Source organism: Schistocerca americana, chromosome 4 (assembly GCF_021461395.2).
Source record: "Schistocerca americana isolate TAMUIC-IGC-003095 chromosome 4, iqSchAmer2.1, whole genome shotgun sequence".
Lineage (NCBI taxonomy): Eukaryota > Metazoa > Arthropoda > Insecta > Orthoptera > Acrididae > Schistocerca > Schistocerca americana.
Genome location: NC_060122.1, coordinates 805,998,459 through 806,020,152, shown reverse-complemented (window position 1 = coordinate 806,020,152; position 21,694 = coordinate 805,998,459).

Sequence of the window (21,694 nt, the reverse complement as noted above, 5' to 3'; positions counted from 1 at the left end):
GGTGATAAAATGTATTTGGGTTGGGTTGTTTGGGGGAGGAGACCAGACAGCGAGGTCATCGGTCGCATCGGATTAGGGAAGGACGGGGAAGGAAGTCGGCCGTGCCCATTCAAAGGAACCATCCCGGCATTTGCCTGGAGCGATTTAGGAAAGTCACGGAAAACCTAAATGACGATGTCCGGACGCGGAATTGAACCATCCTCCTCCCGAAAGCGAGTCCAGTGTGCTAGGCACTGCGCTACCTCGCTCGGTAAATGCATTTGATCTTTCCGATTTCGTTAACTGCGTTCTTGTTCAAGAAGTGTAAATATTATACCCATGAGTTCGTTTAAATCCCGGCTATAGCTGTATAGTCCTTCATACTCGTTTCTACGCCCTCCATCACCTTCGTCAACTAACGGGAGAAACAGATTTTGTCAAGATTTTGTTTGATAAATAAAATAGATTTAAAAACTGTCATATGATGATGTATTATAGGTTCCTTTACGTCTTCTAAAATAGATAATTCGATGATGATATCAAACCTTTCGTGCTGCAGTATTCAAACAAAATATTAAAAAGGAGTTTTACGTAAGTTAAGCTCAGAACCAGTAAACATTGGCTGAATAGCGTACAACGATCGTGCCAGTTAAAGACTATATACTAGTGATACAGTAATTATCCAAAATAATTACGATCACTTTCTCGATACCGTGTTGGTCAAAAGTGACGATTCAGCATATTATATAATCCGCAAGTGACTCACCCATTTCCAAACCTTCTTAAAGCCATTTTTCAGATATTACCTTTTTTGTATGCCGAAAGAGCGCACCTCGAACTGCACAGTTTAGGACATAGTGTAAGTTCCGGTAGCTGCTATTTCTGTTATAAAAGTAACTTCAGAGTTTGTCTGACGTTCCAAACTCAGTTATATCCATGACGGCGCAGCTCCAGTTGACGTTAAATCCCAACAACAATACAGGACCAAAAGCCGTTATATTCAGTGCTTATTTAATGATCTGAGAAAGGTACATTCTCAAAACCCGTTGTTTTCGTTGTCTTGGATTTTGGCACAAATACACAATTCTGAGTAACAGCTTGTTGGCCGGGTTGAAAAGGAAGTACGTTCAAAAAGCAGTCTTGAACCCCAGCGATTATTACGACGTTATCGGATTCCTTGAGATTGTCTACAAACTTGAATCAGACATAGATGTTACTAACTGGAAGACATTTCAAAGATGCCACGAAATCTCCCTCTGCATAATAATTTCAATTCAAACCTTCAAAAAGGACATTAATTAAAAAGGCAGGTCAGAGTACTATTACTGTTCAAGGGAAACAAAGCTCTAACACTGGTATCGGATGTGGTGAAAGCATCTGCAAGAAGGGTAAATCCTGGATGGGAATAAAACCAGTAGAGATTCATAAAGGTGTTACGGTAAAACCAGAGAAAATGAAAGGTGTAACAGTCCTTTTACAGAATCTCTACGTACCAGGTTGGATTGGAATTAATGAACTTTTCTTCAAACAGCAGTTTGGAGCTGAACTGGCTCAGGAATAGGATGTCGGAAAGCTACCTGACGTGGCTGAAGAGCAGATCAGTATTTTATGTAAAAGGTAGTGATCTCATGACGATGTGCTATTTTAATATAAAGTTGAATGCAATTTTTTTTAAAAGATAATTAGTAGGTATGTACTATGTCATTCTTTCAAAAGGTTACTAATAATTTTGTCACAGGAATAAATATTATGAAATATCTATGTTATTTTTCATTTGAATCCACCATTTTAAAGCCAAAACATTTCCAGAAACCGTTATTCCACATTACAGTTGCAAAAGTCGTGTTCGAAATAAAATATTTATTTTAAATGAAAATACTGTGGCGTGATTTATAGGAAGTATAGATATAAATCCAGAACATAAAAGAAAATTGTAATAAAAAGAATAACAATAGAAAAGAAACAACAACTGACTAATAGTTTTTTCTCGTTTCTGAAAACTTTTGTTACATGGAGATAACGGACTCTGAAAACAATCGAGTCAAGTCCTTACTAGGTTTTCAGAGGTCTGACACCGGATGGCTTCGCACATGTTACGCAACTCTCGTAATTTAGGGGTCGGTGCTGCTAGAGCTAGATAGCGTCCCAGATGTGTTCCATCCGCTTCAGATCAGGCAAAATTTTGTGACCAATACATGAGTGTGAGTTCATTATCGCGCTCCTCAAAAGACTGTGGCACGATTATCGCCTTGTGACACCGACAGTTACCCTACCGGAAGAAGTCATTGCCGTTCGGGACGACATCAAACCTGAAGGTGTACTGGTCCTACGGGCCAGTCTCTGTGGGGCGAAGCCTGTTTCGAACTGCGGACAGCCTGAATGACGACTTCTCAAGACACGACCTCCGACATGGCGTAACAAGAAACTTAATTCAACTAACCAAGCGACACGTTTCTATTCGTCCTCGGCCTACAACTACATCTACAAGGATTCTCTGCAAATCACACTTAAGTGCCTGCCAGAGGGTTCATCGAACCATCTTCAAAACAATTCTCTTTTATTCCACTCTCGAACAGCGCGCACGGAAGAAATAAACACCTATATCTTTCCGTGCGAGCTCTAATTTCCCTTATTTCATTATGTTGATCGTTTATCACTACATAGGTCAGCGTCAACAAAATATTTTCGCATTCGGAGGAGAAAGTTGGTGATTGAAATTTCGTGAGAAGATTCCGTCGCAACGAAAAATGCCTTTGTTTTAATGATGTCCATCCCAGATCCCGTAACATGTCCGTGACATTCTTTCTCTTATATGGCGATAATATAAAACGTGCTACTCTTCCTTGAACTTTCTCGATAATTCTATCTGGTAAGGATCCAGACCGCGCAGCAGTACTCCAAAAGAGGACGGACAAGCGTAATGTAGGCAGTCTATTTAGTAGATCTGTTGCGTCTTCTAAGTGTTCTGTCAGTTAAATGCTGTCTTTGGTTCGGCTTCCGACCAATATTTTCTTCGTGTTCTTTCCAATTTAAATTGTTATTAATTGTAATTCCTACGTATTTAGTTGAATTTACGGCCTTTACATTTGAGTGATTTATCGTGTAACCGAAGTTTAACGGGTTCCTTTTAGCACTCATATGAATGACCTCACAGTTTTCATTATTATTAGTAGTTGCCAATTTTCGCACCATTCAGATATCTTTTATAAATCGTTTTGTAATTTTTTTATCTTCTGATCAGTTTACTAGACGATACATGGCAGCATCATCTGAAAACAACATAATACGGCTGCTCAGCTTGTCTCCTAAATCGTTTATGTAGATAAGGAACAGCAGAGGGCCTATAACACTACCTTGGGGGAACGCCAGAAATCACTTCTGTTTTACTCCATGACTTTCCGCCAGTTACTACGAACTGTGACATCTCTGACACGAAATCACGAATCCAGTCACATAACTCAGACGATATTCCATAAGCACGCAATTTCACTACAAGCGGCTTAGGTAGTACAGTGTCAAAAACCTTTTGGAAATCTAGAAATACGGAATCAGTTCGCAATCCCTTGTCAATTGCGCTCAGCACTTAGTGTGTGTAAAGAGCGAGTTGTTATTTGATAAGAACGATGTTGACTGTGTGTCGATAGACCGTTCTCTTCGAGGGGATTCATAATTTTCGAACGCTATATATGTTCCAAAATCCTGCTGCATATCGACATTAATGATATGGGCCTGTAATTTAGTGGATTACGCATGGCGCAGGGAATGGCAATTGAATCTCAATGTAGACAAGTGTAATGTGTTGCAAATACATAGAAAGAAAGATCCTTTATCATTTAGCTACAATATAGCAGGTCAGCAACTGGAAGCAGTTAATTCCATAAATTGTCTGGGAGTATGCATTAGGAGTGACTTAAAATGGAATGATCATATAAAGTTAATCTTCGGTAAAGCAGATGCCAGACTGAGATTTATTGGAAGAATCCTAAGGAAAGGCAATCCGAAAACAAACGAAGTGGGTTACAGTACGCTTGTTCGCCCACTGCTTGAATACTGCTCAGCAGTGTGGGATCCGTACCAGATAGGCTTGATAGAAGAAATAGAGAAGATCGAACGGAGAGCAGCGCGCTTCGTTACATAATCATTAGTAATCGCGAAAGCGTTACGGAGGTGATAGATAAACTCCAGTGGAAGACTCTGCAGGAGAGACGCTCAGTAGCTCGGTACGGGCTTTTGTTGAAGTTTCGAGAACATACCTTCACCGAGTAGTCAAGCAGTATATTGCTCTCTCCTACGTATATCTCGCGAAGAGACCATGAGGATAAAATCAGAGAGATTAGAGCCCACACAGAGACATACCGACAATATTTATTTCAACGAACAATACGAGACTGGAATAGAAGGGAGAACCGATAGAGGTACTCAAAGTACCCTCCGCCACACACCGTCAGCTGGCTTGCGGAGTATGGATGTAGATGTAGATGTAGATGTACTACCTCTCTTGAATATTGGTGTCAGCAGTGCAACTTTCCAGTCTTTACATACGGATCTTTCGTCGAGTGAGCGGTTGTATATGATTGTTAAGCATGGAGCTACTGCTTCAGCATACTCTGAAGGGAACCTAATTGATATACAGTCTGGACCAGAAGACTTGCTTTTGTTTAGTGATTTAAGTTGCTTCACTACTCCGAGGATATCCTACTTCTAAGTTACTCATGTTGGCGGCTGTTCTTTGTTCAATTTCTGGAATATTTACTTCGTCTTCTTTGGTGAAGGCAATTCGAAATTCTGCGTTTAGCAACTCGGCTTTCGCAGCACTGTCGTCGATAGTGTTTCCATTGCTATCACGATGACTGTGTCTTGCCGTTAGCATACTTTACATACGACCAGAATTTCTTTGGATTTTCTGCAAGGTTTCGAGATAATGTTTCATTGTGGAAACTTTTATAACCATCTCTCATTGATGACCGTGCTAAACTTCGAGCGTCTGTAAAAGATCACCAATCTTGGAGTATTCGCATCCGTTAAAGTCTCGATGATACCGGGCTTACTGCACTCGTAAATGACGATATCGTTGGGTCAACATGGAAACTCGTAGGTGTCATATGTAGCGGCGCCCAATGATCAATAACATTCTTTGAACGGCGTGCTCAGAAGCAATTGTGAATGCACCAGCACTGCATCCTGTTGTGAAATCTGTAACAGATCGCCATCTACCCTACTTTATAGATCGGGGAAGCTTTCGAGCTCCACGTTTTGTCCTGAGACATAGACGTTCAACATCTTGTCGGCCATTCGTGCGTCCGCCGTCCTTCAGCTATTTCCCATACACGTTCACGGAAGTAGAACGCGAGGAGCCGAACAGCTTCACCGTTTCCGAGATGTACGTTTCCAGGCACCGAGCCATAACAGTCAATGACGCTTACGTCAGTGTATTTCCGTCTCCTGTCGTTGCTAGAATTATTCCTGATACGTCTATTGTCCTCGCTATTTCATTACCGTGCCCTCTGTTTCCCAGTGGGCAGTGGTCATAATTTTTTGGTTCATCAGTGTATCACAGACAAAATAATAATAAGATCAGTGAATAAGATTAACAAATATTTCACGTCTTGTGCGCCAAACCTGTCTAACATAAATAAGAAGACGCAACGGTCGTTTCAAGAAACAAAAGGTATTAGTTGTGGGAGACGTACCTTAACAATTTCTAATTGTATTTGTGCCTAACGTGAACTATTATTGAATCCCACTCTTGTTGGTAGGAGAGTACCTTAATAACCTGTAATTGTATTTGTGCCTAAATTTAACTATTATTGAATCCCACAGTTGTTGGTAGGAGATCTTCCACGCCTGAAGAACATATTTTCTGTTTACTTGTGTATTATCCTCCAACTTTCGTTACAGAACCACATGTCTACAAAAAATTTCACATTTGTGGAAATGGGAACTTGATTTTCTGCAATAATTTCTGAAGTTTGTACACGAATTTTTCGAACTTTTACTTGTCTCTTTTAAGCGAGCCACCAAAGTTGAACCAAATACTGACGCTAAGCTACAAGCGTTCGAAAAGCAATATGAATTCTTTTCTTGAGTAAGTTAAAACATTATTAGAACATTTCCTTGCTATTTTACTTATTTATTTACTGATGTGGTCCTGGAAAAATTTGTAAATCAGTGTTCTGAATAATTATCAAAATTTCCCCGCTTCCCGGTATATATGCGCTAATAATGTTACATATATAAAACGAGAGAGAGGGAGAGAGAGAGAAGTCACATGGTAAACCCAAAGTGTGTATCAAAATAAAATCAGCAATCTGTACTCAATATATGACTTAATTTAGCATTCATTGTTACTTCAGTTCAAAACTAAATCTTCTCCTGCCATTACTGCATCTATCATTCTACACTCTTATTTTACGTGATGTTATTAATTCATTCCTCAGTGTGTGTTGTATATGACGTATATACTGACATGCAACAGATGGTGCTTACACATCTGCATACGGGAAATGGTGGTACTGATTTTGTGTACGTTGAGAGAGTTCGTGGTAGTTTTAAAATGCTGAACATGAATGTAAACCGCAATTGTAAAGCGACAGTTTTGGAGATGGTGAGAAGTCGGCCAACAAGTTGCGTAACACTGTTTTATGACAACCGTTCACCTAGGTTTCGGTAACTATAAAATTATCTTCTTTAGAAGGAGATAGGAGCGCCTAGGAATTACAAACTGATTACAAGAGGCTCAATAAAACAAAAAAATAGTAAACCCGCACAAAATACTGCAACCAGAGAGTATACATTTACTTGTTACATATTGCGTTGAGAAAGGTACATAACAATAAAACGGTTTGGCTCTTGTCAAGTAAAAATTCACCTCAAGAACAATAAAATGATGAGTCATGGTAATTATATAATATCAGTGTAAACTTCACCTATAAAACTTGTCAACTGGCTAACTTACTAGGCTCTTAAGCTAAGCCGGCCGAAGTGGCCGTGCGGTTAAAGGCGCTGCAGTCTGGAACCGCAAGACCGCTACGGTCGCAGGTTCGAATCCTGCCTCGGGCATGGATGTTTGTGATGTCCTTAGGTTAGTTAGGTTTAACTAGTTCTAAGTTCTAGGGGACTAATGACCTCAGCAGTTGAGTCCCATAGTGCTCAGAGCCATTTGAACCATTTCTTAAGCTAATTTACGTAGAGGGCACTAGGTGTGTGCATGTAAGAAATGCACAAATAAGCATGCTTAGTGGTTCGCGTAAAACCAATTTGATCAAGGAAAAATCGCGCGTAATTAGGTGCGAATAATAATGTTGAGTAACTATGTCTGATAATTGACAAATAAAATATTGCGCTATTGTCGGACACTATATGCCTATGAATGAACAGCTGCAGCTTATAAATAAGAATTTCCTCGAGGGCTTAAAGCCCGTACTCATGCCTGCATAACGTTGTTCACCGGCAGCTCTTGCTGTATCAAGGAAGCCATTCCCCTCAAACACACTACTTTATTTGGAGCCATTTTGACTATTTTTCGACCGTGTAGTGGTAATTTAGAAAACCTTTACATACACTACTTGATGTCATTTATCCAGCAGCAGATGTTTAGATCACAGTCTAGTTGTCTTACTGCAAGAATGAAATCTATCATTCACAACTACGTTACGTCATCGTGCTTTATTATACTTCGTTAAAACTTCATTGTATCTAAAATTTATTGGTTTCTCAGTTCATCTGCTTGAAGCAGATGAAGCTAGAGAAGTGAGATTTATCAACGTCGACGGGTCATGTAGCCCTTCTCGCAGTGACTGTTTTCGGTGGATAGCGTGTAGAGCAGTACCTATTCGAACGCATCGTCCCAACAGACCGGCGTTTGCTGACGATACGTATTGCGTTTGACTGTTTGTGAGACCTCCTCTTCGAAAGTCTACGGAAATGCACCACTAAGAGAACTTCACTTATACTATTCAGCCATCAGTTTCTGCAAACTGCTTACCTCCCCTTTTCACAGTTTTAAAAGAAGTTAGTAGAGAGTTTGGACCGAGAATTCGAAAATCTCTTTATGAAGCTCCATATATTCTTGTGACAGCATAGAAATCTGGTAAGCTATCGTCTGATCAAGTCAGACGATATTTGATAGACCTTGTCTTTCTCAGTGCGGGAGAAAATTCGTTCATTTTGTGTACATTGTGTAAGAAACATTTTGTTATATGCATTTCTTTACTGATTGTCATTACCGTAACGATTCTGTATCATAATGAGTTACTTATTATTTTCAATTAAGAACAGTACGCACGTGAAAAGCTAAACCAAAAAACGAAAAAGATTATAACGTAATATAACAGTTTAAAATATGAACCAAGATAAGTAAAACAAATGATTAGATTAATTATGAACATTGACATATTTTAATTGGGTGTGTTACTCATCGTCCGAAAGCATGCTATGCACAACTTATTTTCGAAAAACAGTATTACAAAAACCAGCTTTATTACACATGGATGTTTGTGACGCGAAAACTTCTGGAAGTTGTTACAAAAGTTTTCATTTTACAAAACTTACTGGCCGGCCGAAGTGGCCGTGCGGTTAAAGGCGCTGCAGTCTGGAACCGCAAGACCGCTACGGTCGCAGATTCGAATCCTGCCTCGGGCATGGATGTTTGTGATGTCCTTAGGTTCGTTAGGTTTAACTAGTTCTAAGTTCTAGGGGACTAATGACCTCAGCAGTTGAGTCCCATAGTGCTCAGAGCCATTTGAACCATTTGAACAAAACTTACTAACAGAGGCAAGATAATTCGCAAATTTTCAAATTTTTCGATAGTTGATTATATGGTTTTCAAGAACGGTAGTTGCTTTTCATCTTTTTATATGAAACACATTTTTCATTTTTCATGGTCTCAAAGATATTCGTTCTAAACCCAATATGTCAAATTATCTTCGGGGTATGTTTTACTCCATAAAAGTGAAATCCGGCACAGACAAAAAAGTATTATTGCATTATTTTGCCCCCTTTTCACGCCCGCCAAGTTTCACCAATATCGTTCGTTGTTAGAGATGCAGTATGACCGTACAGAAAAAAAAAGGTCGTTAAGCTTGTGGTGTGTTTGTGGGAAGACTCTTCGAAGCAGTGAGAAAGCAACCAACACACCGAAGTGTGTAAATACTAAGGTACCACATATAAACAAATCTGCACTCTTTACAGCCGGGCGGGGTGGCCGAGCGGTTCTAGGCGCTACAGTCTGGAACCGCGCGACTGCTACGGTCGCAGGTTCGAATCCTGCCTCGGGCATGGATGCGTGTGATGTCCTTAGGTTAGTTAGGTTTAAGTAGTTCTAAGTTCTAGGGGACTGATGACCACAGCAGTTAAGTCCCATAGTGCTCAGAGCCATTTGAACCATTTTATACTCTTTACAACCTGAGTTTCCGTATTGTATGGGTTGTCCATTGCTATGTTTTAGAACCCGTTTGTAGAGATTTGTATTTATTCTCCTTGTTTTTGATTTTAGTAATTGTAGATGGTTAAGTTATGTGAAGGTCTTATTTTAGCAGTAGTATACTTTGATATTACTATTTCTTAATTAATCGGAAGTCATTATGTTCAAGATCACTATAATGAATGGTAAGAGACTGCAGGTTTGTAAAAATTCTCCACCACCACCTACCTTTAGTAGGGTGAATAAATACCTCATTAATAAGTTCATGTGTAGCAAATGAGTATGATGGAGAAAATCTGCATAGTGTTGCATTCCTCTTCTGCTTGTACTTAGCGAGAATAACACACGCCGGTGTAATGCTGGTTGCCGACTTGCTGGGAGACCTCGCTTCTTAATCGAGAACCGCTTTTGCTGCTCTGGTTTCAACGCCGATTAAAAAGAAAAGAAGGACGGGGAGGGGAGAAATTGAGGTGACGATTTAATAATACGTTCCTACAGCTTATCAGTAATGACTAACCGGTGCTCGCGTCTCAGCGGTCAACGGCTGCTGCTCAAAATTGTCGGTGCTTCCGGTATCTCACAACAGGTCCGGCTCATGAAAAAGACACCAAAAAAAAAAACCAGTACACATGCGGCGCTTGAGAAAAGACGAAGTTGAATCTCGTGCGATCTCAATTAGGACTGATGGTGCCCACTTACCGCTAATATATTTTTATGAACTCTAAAGAGAGAGAGAGAGCTGCCAAAAGGCACGTAAAATAATGCAGTTGCGCCCGAAATCCCTCACCGAGTTCACGCAGCGTGGAAGTTAATAGTGCACCCGTACTATAATTCGCATTGGGCGTGAGATTCGCGATAAATGCAGGCTAAGTAAGCGGCTAGTACCGTAGAGTACTCTTTGTGAAACCGAACTGGGATTCCATTCAGACCTGGCAGCTTATTTGTTTTCAACTCTTTCAGTTGTTTCTCTGCGCGAGGGATGCTTTTTACTGTGTCGCCCATGCGCGAGTATGTGCGATGGTCAAACGACGGTACGTTTTTACGATTCTCCTGCGTGAACGATTTCATAAACGTGAAATTCAAAACTCTTCCTTCACAGGTGAATGACACTATTACTACGTAAACTTCACACCACAAGCGTTGTAGTAATTTGGGTCTCAGAGTTCATTATGACATGGCATGTTCGAATTTTAGGTTTGGAAGAAATTTGTGTCTGCGGAAATTGGACAGCTAAGTAAGGAAGGACGATGACGGAAGTTTTACTAACACAAGAATGAACGACAGCGCCCGTGGTTACCTACAACGTCAGATTTAATTTGGATACATCAAAAGTGAAAACGGGAGAAGCTTGATTAGGATACTGTAGAACGCGGAAGTGTCTCTCGGATAACAAAGTCATGCGACTCATTCTTTTTATTTAACATTGTAATTCATTGTCTTTTCTCTGTGTTTTGACATTGTGTTATTGTATAGAAAGAAGTTTGTTTGCATAAACGATTTTCGAAAATTCAGCTTCTTATTATCAAACCGATGTTATTCAATCTGTATATTGAGCAAGCAGCTTATCAGTAATGACTAACCGGTGCTCGCGTCTCAGCGGTCAACGGCTGCTGCTCAAAATTGTCGGTGCTTCCGGTATCTCACAACAGGTCCGGCTCATGAAAAAGACACCAAAAAAAAAACCAGTACACATGCGGTGCTTGAGAAAAGACGAAGTTGAATCTCGTGCGATCTCAATTAGGACTGATGGTGCCCACTTACCGCTAATATATTTTTTATGAACTCTAAAGAGAGAGAGCGCTGCCAAAAGGCACGGAAAATAATGCAGTTGCGCCCGAAATCCCTCACCGAGTTCACGCAGCGTGGAAGTTGATAGTGCACCCGTACTATAATTGTAGGATGCGCCGGGAACCAGTGTGAAATACGTAGCAATTATTTTTGGCTAATTTGGCCACTTTGAGAGGAACGAATAAAATTCCTTGTAGTTTTCGACGAGGACTCAATTAGCCCCCATAATTTTGGGCATATTAACGGCCTAAGATATCTCGCCGTCTCGCCGGCACCCTCTATTGTTGGGCGCCTGAGCATGGAGCCTACTGCCTCTGCGCACGCAACAATCCGCCGTTTCCGCAGTCTGACCCCGTTCCGCGCCTCTTGGCTAGACTTTTCCCTGTCTGACGCCGAAGGGCTTTCTGCCAGTGTACCGAGACCAGCCTAACCCACGCCTGTATCTACATACTGGGTGACAATTATCGAACTATATGAAAAATAATGTAAATTAGTCACAAACTACGGCGTGCGCACACTTTACTGAACATGTAAGCGCTACTATAGATATTCAGATTTAGGTTATGACATTTACGATATGCCTGCCATCATTGGCGGTGACGTGGCGCAGACGAATAACTAAATTCTGCATGACCTGCTGAATTGTCGGAACATCGATGCTGTCGTTGACCTCCGGCTCAGCAATGCTTTTGGGGTTATTGCTGTACACCTTGTCTTTAATATAGCTCCACAAAATGCAGTCGCATATGTTCAGATCCGGAGAATACGGCAGCCAATCGAGGCCCAAGCTATCGAACTCCTGGTACCCCAGAGCCAGAATGCGGTCCCAAAAGTGTTCCTCCAGCACTTCAAACACTCTTCTTCTTCGATGAGGTCGAACTACATCTTGCCGAAATCAGAGTCACTTTGGATAATGGGTATGAAATAATCTTCCAAAACCTTCACGTACCGTTCGGTAGTCACCATGCCATCAAGGAATATCGCACAGATTATACTGTAAGTGGGCTGTTTAGGTTTTCTTATTGGTAACGCCACGTAGCGCTCTGTATGAAAATCACTAGCTGTGCTGTGTGCATTCTGTGGCTAGTTTGCATTGTTGTCTGCCATTGAGGTGTTGGGCTGTTGGCTGTTAACAGCGCGTAGCGTTGCGCAGTTGGAGGCGAGCCGCCAGCAGTGGTGGATGTGGGGAGAGAGATGGCGGAATTTTGAGAGCGGACGATCTGGACGTGTCTCATTAAGAAAGAGTAAATTTGTAAGACTGGATGTCATGAACTGATATATATAATACGACTTTTGAACACTATTAAGGTAAATACATTCTTTGTTCTCTATCAAAATCTTTCATTTGCTAACTATGCCTATCAGTAGTTAGTGCCTTCAGTAGTTAGAATCTTTTATTTAGCTGGCACTAGTGGCGCTCGCTGTATTGCAGTAGTTCGAGTAACGAAGATTTTTGTGAGGTAAGTGATTTGTGAAAGGTATAGGTTAATGTTAGTCAGGGCCATTCTTTTGTAGGGATTTTTGAAAGGCAGATTGCGTTGCGCTAAAAATATTATGTGTCAGTTTAAGCACAGTCATGTATAATTGTTCAAAGGGGACGTTTCAATACCATGACTAGACATTGCACACCAGACAGTCAACCGTTGAGGGTGAAGAGACCTCTCGATCGCGAAATGAGGATTTTCAGTCCCCCAGATGCTCCAGTTTTGCTTATTGACGAATGCATCGAAATGGAAGTGGACTTCGACGCTAAACCAAACTGTAAATTCCCTTCGCCGCCCAGCGACCAACCTTGCAGTTTGGACGTCCGAACGCAAACCATACAGAAATTATGACGGTTTTATTTCATATAGTTCAATAATTGTCACCCTGTACATATTCCGCCGGCCACCGTATGGTGCGTGGCGCAAGGTACTCTTTACCACTAACAGTCATTTCCTTTCCTGTTCCACTCCCAGACAGAGGAATGTAAAAACGACTATCTATACGCTTCCGTATGTCCCCTTGTTTCTTGTATCTTATATTCGTTCTCCTTGCGCGAAACGTATGTTGGCTGCAATAGAATCGTTCTGCCGTCAGCTTCAAATTCCGGTTGTCTAAATTTTCACGAAAATGTCTCCCGAAAAGAACGTCGCTTTCTCTCCAGGGATTCCCATTTGAGGTTCCGAGTCATCTTCCTAATATTGAGTGCTGTTCGAACCTACCGGTAACAAATCTAGCAACCCGTTTGAGTTGCTTCGAGCGGTACTGAAGAATAGGTCGCGTTGTGGCCGAGCGGTTCTAGGCGCTTCAGTCCGGAACAGTGCGACTGCCACTGTCGCAGGTTCGAATCCTGCCTCGGGCATGGATGTGTGTGATGTCCTAAGGTTAGTTAGGTTTAAGTAGTCCTAAGTTCTAAGGGACTGATGTCCTCAGATGTTAAGTCCCATAGTGCTCAAAGCCATTGCTGTCTTCTTTACAGATGAACCACATTTCCCCAAAATTCTCCCAGCATACCGAAGTCGACCATTCGCTTTCTTAATACAATCCTCATACGCTCGTGTCATTTCGTATCACTTTGCAACGTTATGCCCTGATACTAAACGACGTGATTGTGTGAAGCAGGGCACTAATAATTTTGTATCCGAACATTTCAGGTTTGTGTCTCCTACTCATTCACATTAACTTACATTTTCCTTCATTTAAAGCAATCTGCCACTTACTACGCCAACTATTAAGACGTCTACCTAACTTATCCTGTATCCCCCTGCAGTCACTCAACGACGAAAGCTTCCGCTAGAGTAGAGCATCATCAGCAAACAGTTGCGAATTGCTGCTAACCCTTTCTCTCAGATAATTTTTTTTTTGTACAGAAAATAACAGCGGTCCTATCACACTTCCCAGGGGCGTTACTGACGACAACGTTCTCTCTGATTAACACTCGCCCCCCACGAGAGCATACTGGGTTCTATTACTTAAGAAGTCTTCAAGCCACTCACATACCTGTGAACCTGTTCCATATGTTCGTAGCCTTGTTAACAGTCTGCCGTGGGGCACCGTGTCATATACTTTTCGGAAACGGCACCGTGTCATATACTTTTCGGAAATCTATAAATGTGGAATCTGCCTGTTGCCCTTCATCCATAGTCCGCTCGATGTCATTTGTGGGAAGTGCACGAGCGATTCTTTCTAAAACCGTGCTGGTTCGTGGACGTAAGCTTCTCGGTCTCAAGGAAATTTATTATGTTCGAACTTGGAATATGTTCACGAATTCTGCCTCAAACCGATTTTAAGGTTATTGGTCGGTAAGTCTGCGGGTCCGTGCTTTTACCCTACTTGTACACTGGAGTCACCTGCGCTTTCTTCGCATTGGGCGAGAGATTCGCGATAAATACAGGCTAAGTAAGGGGCTAGTACCGTAGAGTACTCTTTGCGAAACCGACCTGGGATTCCATTCGGACCTGGCAGCTTATTTGTTTTCAACTCTTTCAGTTGTTTCTCTGCGCGAGGGATGCTTTTTACTGTGTCGCCCATGCGCGAGTATGTGCGATGGTCAAACGACGGTGTGTTTGTACGATCTCCTGCATGAACGATTTCTTAAACGTGAAATTCAAAACTCTTCCTTCACAGGGTAATGACACTATTACTACGTAAACTTCACACCACCAGCGTTGTAGTAATTTGGGTCTCAGATTTCATTATGACATGGCAGGTTCGAATTTTAGGTTTGGAAGAAATTTGTGTCTGCGGAAATTGGACAGCTAAGTAAGGAAGGACGATGACGGAAGTTTTACTAACACAAGAATGAACGACAGCGCCCGTGGTTACCTACAACGCCAGATTTAATTTGGATATATCAAAAGTGAAAACGGGAGAAGCTTGATTAGGATACTGTAGAACGCGGAAGTGTCTCTCGGATAACAAAATCATGCGACTCATTCTTTTTATTTAACATTGTAATTCATTGTCTTTTCTCTGTGTTTCGACATTGTGTTATTGTTTAGAAAGAAGTTTGTTTGCATAAACGATTTTCGAAAATTCAGCTTCTTATTATCAAACCGATGTTATTCAATCTGTATATTGAGCAAGCAGTGAAGGAAACAAAAGAAAAATTCGGAGTAGGTATTAAAATCCATGAAGAAGAAATAAAAACTTTGAGGTTTGCCGATGACATTATAATTCTGTCAGAGACAGCAAAGGACTTGGAAGAGCAGTTGAACGGAATGGATAGTGCCTTGAAAGGAGGATATAAGATGAACATCAACAAAAGTAAAACGAGGATAATGGAATGTAGTCGAATTAAGTCCAGTGATGCTGAGGGAATTAGATTAGGAAATGAGACACTTAAAGTAGTAAAGGAGTTTTGCTATTTGGGGAGCAAAATAATTGATGATGGTCGAAGTAGAGAGGATATAAAATGTAGACTGGCAATGGGAAGGAAAGCGTTTCTGAAGAGGAGAAATTTGTTAACATCGAGTATAGATTTAAATGTCAGGAAGTCGTTTCTGAAAGTATTTGTATGGAGTGAAGCCATGTATGGAAGTGAAACATGGACGATAAATAGTTTGGACAAGAAGAGAATAGAGGCTTTTGAAATGTGGTGCTACAGAAGAATGCTGAAGATTAGATGGGTAGATCACATAACTAATGAGGAAGTATTGAATAGGATTGGGGAGAAGAGAAATTTGTGGCACAACTTGACTAGAAGAAGGGATCGGTTGGTAGGACATGTTCTGAGGCATCAAGGGATCACCAATTTAGTATTGGAGGGCAGCATGGAGGGTAAAAATCCTAGAGGGAGACCAAGAGATGAATACACTAAGCAGATTCAGAAGGATTTAGGTTGCAGTTGTTACTGGGAGATGAAGCAGCTTGCACAGGATAGAGTAGCATGGAGAGCTGCATCAAACCAGTCTCAGGACTGAAGACCACAACAACAACATTATCAAACCTTTTATTGTATTTTTATATGGAACAAATATAGCTACCGTATTTGAAGTTAATTTACTGAATGACACTCGCACTTGTGATGAAGAGAGGAATATCAGACGTCCCGTTAACATCAATGTTGTCAATGGATAAAAGAAACTCGGCTTGAGAAATGAAATCATCCATTGCGTTCTTCAAATAACCATGTAAAAATCTGACGAGAGGGTAACGTCAGAAAACCACAGCCAGAATGATAGCCTGTGTATTTCACATCCAGTCCTCTCGAAAGCGGGTGTAATATCTAAACAATGCATCAGCTAGCACTGTCACTAATAATGATATTGCCAGTTTATATGAATGACATTGTTCAAATGGTAGGAGCTAATTTAAATGAGAAGTATTTCAGACTGTTGACTGTGATTCGTTCACGTATATGGCAGAAGTGTAAAAATAAACTATTTTTAAAATTCCCCGACGAAGGGACAATTGAGTTCAAAGCTACCATACAATGACGGTCATCACGAACTCTGATTCGGAGGCACAAAGCTGTTTAACGCATATAAAAAGACGTTGGTGGTATCCCCAACACAAATTCTTATAATTACTTACGGTCTTAACGATCTTATTTTTCAGGTAGAACGCAATCTGTTGCTACTTTAAGAACACAGTCAGAATCTTATGAAAGTGCGTCATTGAAGCATAATCATTTCGGTATCTGAGGACGCATTTTTTCCTACTGACTAAAGGAGCTGCGTTTTGAACGATTATTTTCCTGTTTCCAAAGCGCATCTTTCGTTCCTCCAAATGACAAACTTGAAAACGGTTGTGCAGCTACCAAAATTGAACTTGTGGCAAGTGCTTTGCAGTGAGCCAAAAGTTGCTTTCTGTTATGCCGTTTATAAAAAAAAGTTAGAAGAAACCGACATTCTGCGAAAAGCACAACTGCAGTAGGCTTATATCTCGAAGCTGCACATTACACGTTCCGCTAAGCGTTCGCATTTAAATTCGCTCTGTTACTTCTGCACTGTAAGAGATTACGCCATTTAGTGTTTACTGAAATCAACTATCGCACAAGTCAGATTTCACCTGAAAGAGAGTTCATTATTTCCTTTGACGGACGGTAGAACATGCTCAATACTCAAGGCCTCTGAAATTACTGACTTAATAAATTCCGTGTGTTTTCTTGCACACACATCTTTCTTTCATGAGGCTTGACTTATATTTTTCAAGGAGATTTGTCTGCTTTGTAGCTGATATTCGCGAAGCAACAGAAACTTTCCTGGCCGGGAATCGAAGATAGTCTATGCGAGTTAAAAATTTGGTTGTCCAAAGATTTGCAGTTCAGCGAATTTTGTTTCTAGCTAACGCATGCAAATAAGTCACGTTACCACGATATATGAGGTATCTATCTGCCGATCTAAAGTAACTGTCAATGGAAGAATCATTTTGCGTGGATAAAAGCAGAAATTGTTGAATTTTATTCGGTACAGGTAATCCATTATATTATCGTGATTGTGTGGTCAAACAATACATACAGTTTTAACAATTACAGCTGCCTTCCACAGCAACTTTAGTATTTGATTGGAAAATTAAGATTACAGATGTTTAAATGATTTTGTACCAAGTTTGGCTGTACAGCAAACAAGTCAGTACATTAAAAATATATTTAACAACATTAAAATAAAATATTTGATACCAAAAGACAAATGCAACATTCGGTGTTACACGCTGAGGCTTAATTGTGTATTTAGTCTTTCATAAATACTAAAATGCCTGTGGTCAGAGACCACATAATGCATGTCAGTGAGAGTGAATTGAAAACCGGAATTTTGCAATTCACATACATTTTTAAATCGAGCAGCATTGACTATCATTACTACTGCAATCCATGCAGTATAGCACAGTCTTTCAGAGATCTGGTAATGAAATACATGATTGTGGAACCATACAAAAGTTTATTGGAACTGAATATGTGATGATTAGTTCCATGAATTTAAGCCAAAGCAATTGTTTTCCTTATTATGTTCGATAATAATGACTTAGATACATTTCATGATAGATTCATAATCAAAATCCTAATACATAACATTCACTTACATGTGAAACATACGGATGTTTTTAATCGAATAAAAATAGGAAATGTACAGTCCTAAATCAGATGTAATATCCACCAGTTTCTACACTATTAATGTATCATCTTTCATTGTTTTCTGGTCAAGAGAAGTCGGTGTCATTAGCGCACAGATCTCAGAAACAGTTGCGTGTTTTTTGTTTGCTTTTCCAATCTGTGAGTTGTGTTCTGCTCTTTAATTTATGTGGATATTGGAATGTGTAGTTTCCCCAAACGAAAGGACAGGATATACGACAATGAATTCCAGTTGGGTAATTTATTTACATGTTTTATGACAATTCTTCCTTGTGAGAAACGTTTCAAGGTAAAGTGCAATATGAATACGGAACTGAATAACAGTAAAATGCGAGTAAAATATCTGTACATTGAACATTTTAACTGTGAAGTATTATCCCTAGAAATGATATTATGTAATATTATTATTTTCTTTTTGCTATAAGGAAGTGGGATCACTAGCCGCCATCTCTCTCTTTCGTTTCGTTACGTGTCGAGTGTGCAGTCACTGTATCTGATGAAGTGAGATTATGGTGTGAAACCGTATAGCTAAAGGTTAATACGGGGCCTATTGGGGAAGTAAGGTTCGATCGGTCGCACAATGGAAACGACTGTGAAAATCAAAAGTGTTTTATTTGCAACAGTTAGCTACACCTTCCAGCTACTTCTCTACATAGTTCCGACTTACACATTTTCAAAGCGTTGTACCTACTTTCCAATACGCTAGTCATAGAAGGCAGCCGCCTGTGCTTGCTGCCAATTCTCTATGCTAGTCTACAGATCGTTGTCTGCACCAAAACATTGTCTTCATAGCATTCGGTTCATGTCAGTAGAGATGAAACGCAGAGTGTCAATTGTGGGCTCGATTGTGGGTGATCAAACACTTCCAATAAAAAACACTGCAGGAGCATCTTCTTTGCCCCTGCAGAGTGCGGCTGAGAATTGTCATGCAAAAAGAAACGCATGACAGCTTTGTTATGTGGGTTGCATGACATCAGGTGGGACTCACGCCTAGCCCTCATAGTTGGCGGGAGACACTATTGTTCTAGGCATCTTTACGTGCTCACTGTGCGCTCAGAACTGAAAAGAGCGACGTGAGGCGATCGATGGACATACTACAGACACTGTCCAACACATCTGTGGCAAAGCTTCATCGGATTTTCACTGTGGTTTCCATTTCGGAACCTATCGGATCTCACTTTCCTAATAGTCCTCGTATATGTAACATACATTAATTGAGTTATCATTTGTAGAAACCTTGTGTCGCCCATGTCATGATTTTAATTATTTCAGCATTTCTAGCATTTTTTTACTGTAGTGCTCTCCGTTAACAGAGCCTCACTGGAAGGCGACAGTGCGCCGCCATTAGGCGGCAAATGCAAAATGTACGTTTAAATATTGGTTTTCGCCTTTATCAGTAGCAGCATAAAAGAATCTAAAAATATTTCGCTTAAGGTTGTCTATCAGAGCACCAAGATATTTTTGAGGTTTGCTCTATTTTTACAGTTTTTCATATCCAAATTACGAACTGCAGCTTTGGCCTGTACTATTGATAGCAATTTAAATACTACAAATTTTGTTCGTCCCCGTAAGCGGTAGAAGCGTTCTTAAATAACTTTTAAAACATGATCTTCAGAATAATATTCACTTTTACAGTTCTTATTTTGCTCTCGTCCTACGGAAGCCAGACCACAATAGAAAACTATTTTTCGCAAATATTAGGCAGGCTTGTAGTCAGATTGACATTAAAGATGGCCAGAGACGAAGTTACATCTACATATATACTCCGCTAGCCACCAAGTGGTGTGTGGCGGAGGGCACAATTCGCGCCAAAGTCATATTTCCCCCGTCTGTTCCATTCGTGGATCGTGCGAGGGAAAAACGAGTGTCTGAACGCCTCAGTACGAGCTCTAATTTCCCTTATCTTTGAATGGTGATCATTACGCGATTTGAAAGGTGCTCTACATCCTCGGCGAAGATCGGATTTCGGAACTTAGTGAGCAGCCCCTTCCTTTTAGCGCGTCGTCTATCTGCAAGTGTGTCCCACTTCAAACTTTCTATGAGATTTGTAACGCTCTCGCGATGACTAAATGTACCAGTCACGAATCTTGCCGCTCTTCTTTGGACATTCTCAATCTCTTGAATCAAACCGAACTGGTAAGGGTCTCATGCAGACGAACAACACTCTAAGACTGGACGAAGTAACGTATTGTAAGCTATTTCCTTTGCTGAAGGACTGCATCGCTTCTGGATTCTACCAATAAACCGCAATCTAGAGTTCGCCTTGCCCGTTACCTGAGTAAGCTGATCATTCTATTTGAGATCATTTCGAATAGTCACACCCAGATACTTGACGTATGTTACCGCTTCCAAAGACTGGGCATTTATTTTGCACTGTTACATTAATGGGGATTTTCGCCTTGTTATACGCAGTAGGTTACACTTACCAATGTTGAGAGATAACAGCCAGTCATTATCCCACGCATTTATTTTCTGCAAATCCTCATTGATTTGTTCACAACTTTTGTGTGATACTGCTTTCCTGTAGACTACAGCATCATCGGCAAACGGTTTAATGCCGCTGTCAGTACCATCAACCAGATTGTTTATGTAAATCGTAAAAAGCATCGGACCTATTACACTGCCCTGGGGCACACTTGAAGTTACGCTTGTTTCTGTTGAAGTCACCCCGTTCAAATCAAATGGCTCTGAACACTACGGGACTTAACTTCTGAGGTCATCAGTCCCCTAGAACTTAGAACTACTTTAACCTAACTAACCTAAGGACATCACATACATCCATGCCCGAGGCAGGATTCGAACCTGCGACCGTAGCGGTCGCGCGGTTCCAGACTGAAGCGCCTACAAACGCTCGGCCACACCGGCCGGCGAAGTCACCCCGTTCAGGACGACATACTGCTCCCTGTCTGTTAGAAAACTATCCTACCGCATATTTCATCGGATAGGCCGTAAGCGTGCACATTTTCGAGCAAGCGACAGTGCGGAAAGCCTTTCGAGAGTCGAAAAATATGGCATCAACCTGGGAGCCGGTATCTAGAGCCTGTTGTATATCATGCGCAAAGAGGGCCAGCTGTGTCTCGTATGACCGCTGTTTCCTAAAACCGTGCTGGTTTCTGCAGATGAGCTTCTCAGAGTCTAGAAAGGTCATTATGTCTAAACACAAAATATCTTCCATGATTCTAATCGATGTCAGTGGAATTGGCCGGTAATTATGTGCATCCGATTTTCTACCCTTTTTATAGATTGCTATGACCTGGGCCTTCTTCCAGTCCCGTGGAACTTTCCGCTGTTCCAATAATCTCTGATAGATGATGGATAAGAATGGTGCTATATTTGTAGGATAGTGAACATAAAATGTTACGGGGATACCGTCTGGGACAGATGTCTTCCTGGCGTCTAGGGATCTTAACTGTTTAACAATCGCTGATATGCTAAACACTATGTCAGCCATC